Source organism: Lissotriton helveticus, chromosome 12, assembly GCF_964261635.1.
Source record: "Lissotriton helveticus chromosome 12, aLisHel1.1, whole genome shotgun sequence".
NCBI lineage: Eukaryota > Metazoa > Chordata > Amphibia > Caudata > Salamandridae > Lissotriton > Lissotriton helveticus.
The window spans coordinates 51,602,400-51,609,133 of record NC_136073.1 but is presented as its reverse complement, the minus strand read 5'-3'; positions in this window follow the sequence as shown (position 1 = coordinate 51,609,133).

The following is a 6,734-nucleotide window of genomic DNA, read 5'->3' as shown; positions in this document are numbered from 1 at the left end:
CCATGAGGAAGGAGCAAGCTGCTCTGAAACGCGTAGGGGATTTCAAAGTAACAGACTCGATGCACAGCTTTGTAATAAAGAAATGGTTTTGTAAACGTACCCTTTGTGGAGTCGCGTCCTTAAGCTTGGAGGCACATCTTGCTACATGTGATACGCGGCGGCCTCGGCCGCAGGGGATGAACCGCCCGTTTGGAAATGTGATGACGGGACTGCTTGGCTGTTACCTTTCAGCCTGCCCGCAGCACGGAGGTATGGACATTTAGAAGCTGTGCATAAATTCTGAGACCCACTGGAGGGTAGGAAATTGATTTTGGAAAGCAAAGAACATTAATTAGCAAATTGCACGGACCTTACCCACGAGGCATAATTGATACCACAACTACCAGAATGCTATTCACTGGAGAGAGCATTCAAATAAGGGAAAATGATGTTGTGGTTTTTCGTCATTTGCTGAACTTTGCCCCATGAGGAAGGAGCAAGCTGCTCTGAAATGCGTAGGGGATTTCAAAGTAATCAGACTTGATGCACAGCTTTGTAATAAAGAAATGGTTTTGTAAACTTACCCTTTGTGGAGTCGCGTTCTTGACCTCGGAGGCACATCTTGCTACATGTGATACGCGGCGGCCTCGGCCGCGGAGGATGAACAGCCCGTTTGGAAATGTGATGACGTGACTGCTTGGCTGTTACCTTTCAGCTTGCCAGCTGCACGGAGGTATGGACATTTGGAAGCTGTGCATAAATTCTGAGACCCACTGGAGGGTAGTAAATTGATTTTGTAAAGCAAAGAACATTAATTGGCAAATTGTACGGACCTCACCCACGAGGCATAATTGATACCACAACTACCAGAATGCTATTCACTGGAGAGAGCATTCATTTTTTTTTTCTTTGTCATTTTTGTGTCCTTTGATGCAATTTTTACCCCAAACCATTACTTCCCTTAACCCACCCCACACTCTAATACTACCTCCCCCCACCCCGTGTTTACCTGTGGATCCCCCCTCCCTGTTGACTGCCGTTCACCTGGCAGTAGGTGGGTGGATGGAACGCTAATCGAGTCCAGGTATTTATAGTTAGTCCATACGACACAGTATTACGCATTTTCACATTGTCTCAAATTTAACCTCTTCATTGTCATATAAGCACACAATTAATATCCTGTGAAAATTTTGTGTTTGACAAGAGACTGAAAAGATATTGACTTCAATATATCTAATAAGGCCAATAGGACCAAAAAAAAAAAAAAAAAGAAGCATAACACCCCTATTACGCCAGTATTTACTTAGCATTAGACCTGAGCTCAAACATTACCCAGTTTTCCAGGAAGTAATTGCTTTTTCGACCTCATCTACATCCAAAAAGAAATATGAACGACCATTTTTTATCACTTTTAGCTTTGCAGGTTCTTGCAGATAAGCTTGAAATCCAAGTTCTTTGATCGGATCTATAAACTGTTTTAGCTTCCATCTTTTCTCTAACGACTGTTTACTTAAATCCGATCTCACAAAAAAGGTGACTGACTCAATAATAACTGGGGTATTAGGGCGTGCTTTTAAAGAAATGGCTTGACGAAGCAGATAGTTGCCAATGTAGATCAGGATGGGTCTTGGAAATTTCCTGCTATTATCTCTCTGGAATAAGGGTAATCGATGCGCACGCTGGATCTGTGAGTCCCAGTCCCAGTCTGAGAGATCAGGAAAAGCCTTTTGAAACAAATGAGTAATGTATGCCCTTGGATCTGCCCCCTCTGCTCCTTCCGCAATACCAAAGACACGGAGGTTCTGCCTTCTATTCCTATTCTCCAAATCTTCCAGTTTGGCCTGCATCTGGACTATTTGTAAATCATGCCTATTCAGTCCTGCCTCAGAGCTTTGCGATTTCTCTTCTGTAGCAGCCACTCTCTGCTGCAATTCTTCTATGTCCTGTGACACTGCTCCCAATTTGCATGCCATCTCTTGTAAAGAAATTTGAGTTCTGTTGTTGTCTTCCCTCATTTGCTGATAGTGAGTTTTGGCCTCTTGTTTCTGTTCATTTAGGAGATGTAAGATTGTCTGGAAAGAGGCGGTCACTTCCCCCTGCGGTATCCACTCAGTTGCCCCAGTAGATGAAGATGAAGTATTGTCACCCAAGTGCGTTACTTGTATAGACTCACTTAGTGGGGTTCTTAAAACCTCCGGAGTAGTAGCCTTAGGCATATCGCACATATCATCAATTATGCTGTCACTCCCATTATTGCCACTATTCCCACTGTTACTGCTGGTATTGCTACAGTCCATTAACACGGAAGCTGAAGCAGGATTGTCTCCGGTAAATATCGCGGTGGATGCAGAAGAGTGAGGTTGTAACTGATCCAACGTGCTAACTCCAGTGCTAGCCCCGGTAACCTTTAATTTCTCAGCGAGAATAGGTTGGGTAGGGCCGAGTGGAACATCAACTTTTGTTTTGTCGGTGGGTACAGTGATTACATCATTAGGGCTATTACCAGATAATCGCAGAGCCATGGTTTTCACACCACCCTTAGCCTGCACCCATTGTCTGATAGGGCTGTTCTCAGCGAAAGCTGTCAAGGTGTTTGTCTTCTTCGTTTTGCCCGCCATTTTAACCATTTTACTCTTACTTTTCCCCTTCAGCTTTTTAGGTACAGTTTTATTTTTGTCTTTGATCATACATAAGGGCGTGTTACTCCCCTGCTCATTGACATCCACATATTCTTCATCTGTTTCACCTATGTCTACGTTAACATCATTTGCAATTCCTTCAGTTTCTGTCACCTCGACAACACAGCCTTTATCGAGGGAGAAGCTAGTAACATTAGTAGCATTAGTGACGCAAGAGGAAATTTTAGCGTTGGTGTCAGTGCTGGGTAAATTCAGTATTGGAGACTGAAGAGCTGGAGAGTCAAAATGATGGACAAGAGTGCTACTCATATCGTTAATGATGGTAGCGCTATTGATAGGATTTTGGTCAGCAGTGTTCTCTGCTGCCGCCGCTGCTACAACTCCGTTTCTCCGTGAAGCTGTGTCTAAGGCCCGTACCTCAGTATTTGCCTGAGCTGTTGGAGCTGTGATATCTGTAATAGCGTCCTTATCTACTGCATTACCTTGATTATTTTTTCGCAGCGTTTCAGCAATGTTCTCCGCTCCCGCTGCTGCTGACGCCGCTGCAGCTCCTATCCCCCCGCTTACCCCAGGCTGTATCTCCTGCTCGGTGCTTTGAGCTGAGCCCCGAGCCGTGTCCACGGTGGATTTCCTGCTTGCCAGTATCTCGCTGATTGCGGTCACCGACAATGAAGCTGCCGAGGCTCCTGCTCTCCCGCTCACTGTTGTGTTGCGCGTTGTCCGTGTGGGGGGTTTCGGCGCCATCCTGCTGCTGACGCTGCTGCTGACGCTCGCTCTCTCCGGCTGGGCTGCTGCCGGTGCTATGGCGGAACGCAGACCTGGCCAGCGGATCACTGCTGATGCAGATGCCGATCCCAGCCTGATCCACTCTAACAGGCTTTCCCAACTCCGCCGAGGCCTTGCAGATACTCGCGGCAGTTGCGGTGTCTCAGTTCTTCTAGCACCGGCGGAGAAAAATAAACTTTGGAAACAGCTCTTGATCTGCCGTATTTTCCACATCAGCCTCCGTCTCCGTGTCCATCAATATTGCAGTGCTACTCATTTACTCGAGGTGAGCCCTCCCGAGTCCAGATTGCTCCGCTGTTTGCTCCGTCGTGTAGTTTTATTTGTGTAGTAGCAGTACACAGATCAGTGCTGTACACTGTGTCGGGACATAGCGTGGCTGTAGCTTCAGACCTGGACCCGGCTCAGCGCCCTTCCACTCCTGGCGGTGTCAATCCGCCATCTTGGATCCCTCGAGGAGAGAGCATTCAAATAAGGGAAAATGATGTTGTGGTTTTTCGTCATTTGCTGAACTTTGCCCCATGAGGAAGGAGCAAGCTACTCTGAAACGCGTAGGGGATTTCAATGTAATCAGACTTGATGCACAGCTTTGTAATAAAGAAATAGTTTTGTAAACTTACCCTTTGTGGAGTCGTGTCCTTGAGCTCGGAGGCACATCTTGCTACATGTAATACGCGGCGGCCTCGGCTGCAGAGGATGAACCGCCCGTTTGGAAATGTGATGACGGGACTGCTTGGGTGTTACCTTTCAGCCTGCCAGCAGCACGGAGGTATGGACATTTGGAAGCTGTGCATAAATTCTGAGACCCACTGGAGGGTAGTAAATTGATTTTGTAAAGCAAAGCACATTAATTGGCAAATTGTACGTACCTCACCCACGAGGCATAATTGATACCACAACTACCAGAATGCTATTCACTGGAGAGAGCATTCAAATAAGGGAAGATTATGTTGTGGTTTTTCGTCATTTGCTGAACGTTGCCCCATGAGGAAGGAGCAAGCTGCTCTGAAACGCGTAGGGGATTTCAAAGTAAGCAGACTCGATGCACAGCTTTGTAATAAAGAAATGGTTTTGTAAACTTACCCTTTGTGGAGTCGCGTCCTTGAGCTCGGAGGCACATCTTGCTACATGTGATACGTGGCGGCCTCGGCAGCGGAGGATGAACCGCCCGTTTGGAAATGTGATGACAGGACTGCTTCGCTGTTACCTTTCAGCCTGCCAGCAGCATGGAGGTATGGACATTTGGAAGCTGTGCATACATTCTGAGACCCACTGGAGGGTAGTAAATTGATTTTGTAAAGCAAAGAAGATTAATTGGCAAATTGTACGGACCTCACCCACGAGGCATAATTGATACCACAACTACCAGAATGCTATTCACTGGAGAGAGCATTCAAATAAGGGAAAATGATGTTGTGGTTTTTCGTCATTTGCTGAACTTTTCCCCATGAGGAGGGAGCAAGCTGCTCTGAATCGTGTAGGGAATTTCAAGGTAATCAGACTTGATGCACAGCTTTGTAATAAAGAAATGGTTTTGTAAACTTACCCTTTGTGGAGTCGTGTCCTTGAGCTCGGAGGCACATCTTGCTACATGTAATACGCGGCGGCCTCGGCCGCAGAGGATGAACCGCCCGTTTGGAAATGTGATGACGGGGCTGCTTGGGTGTTACCTTTCAGCCTGCCAGCAGCACGGAGCTATGGACATTTGGAAGCTGTGCATAAATTCTGAGACCCACTGGAGGGTAGTAAATTGATTTTGTAAAGCAAAGCACATTAATTGGCAAAATGTACGTACCTCACCCATGAGGCATAATTGATACCACAACTACCAGAATGCTATTCACTGGAGAGAGCATTCAAATAAGGGAAAATTATGTTGTGGTTTTTCGTCATTTGCTGAACGTTGCCCCATGAGGAAGGAGCAAGCTGCTCTGAAACGCGTAGGGGATTTCAAAGTAATCAGACTCGATGCACAGCTTTGTAATAAAGAAATGGTTTTGTAAACTTACCCTTTGTGGAGTCGCGTCCTTGAGCTCGGAGGCACATCTTGCTACATGTGATACGCGGCGGCCTCGGCCGCGGAGGATGAACCGCCCGTTTTGGAAATGTGATGACAGGACTGCTTGGCTGTTACCTTTCAGCCTGCGAGCAGCACGGAGGTATGGACATTTGGAAGCTGTGCATAAATTCTGAGACCCACTGCAGGGTAGTAAATTGAATTTGGAAAGCAAAGAACATTAATTGGCAAATTGTACGGACCTCCCCCATGAGGCATAATTGATACCACAAACCACAACTACCAGAATGCTATTCATTGGAGAGAGCATTTAAATAAGGCAAAATGATGTTGTGCTGTTTCGTCATTTGCTGAACTTTGCCCCATGAGGAAGGAGCAAGCTGCTCTGAAACGCGTAGGGGATTTCAAAGTAATCAGACTCGATGCACAGCTTTGTAATAAAGAAATGGTTTTGTAAACTTATCCTTTGTGGAGTCGCGTCCTTGAGCTCGGAGGCACATCTTGCTACATGTGATACGCGGTGGCCTCGGCCGCGGAGGATGACCCGCCCGTTTGAAACTGTGATGTCGGGACTGCTTGGCTGTTACCTTTCAGCCTGCCAGCAGCACGGAGGTATGGACATTTGGAAGCTGTGCATAAATTCTGAGACCCACTGGAGGATAGTAAATTGATGTTGTAAAGCAAAGAACATTAATTGGCGACTTGTACGGACTTCACCCATAAGGCATAATTGGTACCACAACTACCAGAATGCTATTCACTGGAGAGAGCATTCAAATAAGGGAAAATGATGTTGTGGTTTTTCGTCATTTGCTGAACTTTGCCCCATGAGGAAGGAGCAAGCTGCTCTGAAACGCGTAGGGGATTTCAAAGTAATCAGACTCGATGCACAGCTTTGTAATAAAGAAATGGTTTTGTAAGCTTACCCTTTGTGGAGTCGCGTCCTTGAGTTCGGAGGCACATCTTGCTATATATATACACCAAAACGCCACACTCAGCACCTCCTTACGGCGAACTATATATATATCTATATATATATACACATATATATGTATATATATATAGATATATATATATATTTATATGTTCCCTGAAACAACCTAAGCTTACGGGGATGTTATAGTTAGGAAATGGACTAATGAAAAACCTTAGTAATTCACTGAAAAAAACAAAGGTGACGGGGACGTTATAGTTAAGCTAAGTTGTGACTTGTACAAAGCCGGTAAATTAATCCAAATGAGTGCCAATAAAACGCGCTCCCAGAGCCCACAGCAAGACTCCATGCATTGTACTTTTCAAGTCCTATGTCCATGAAT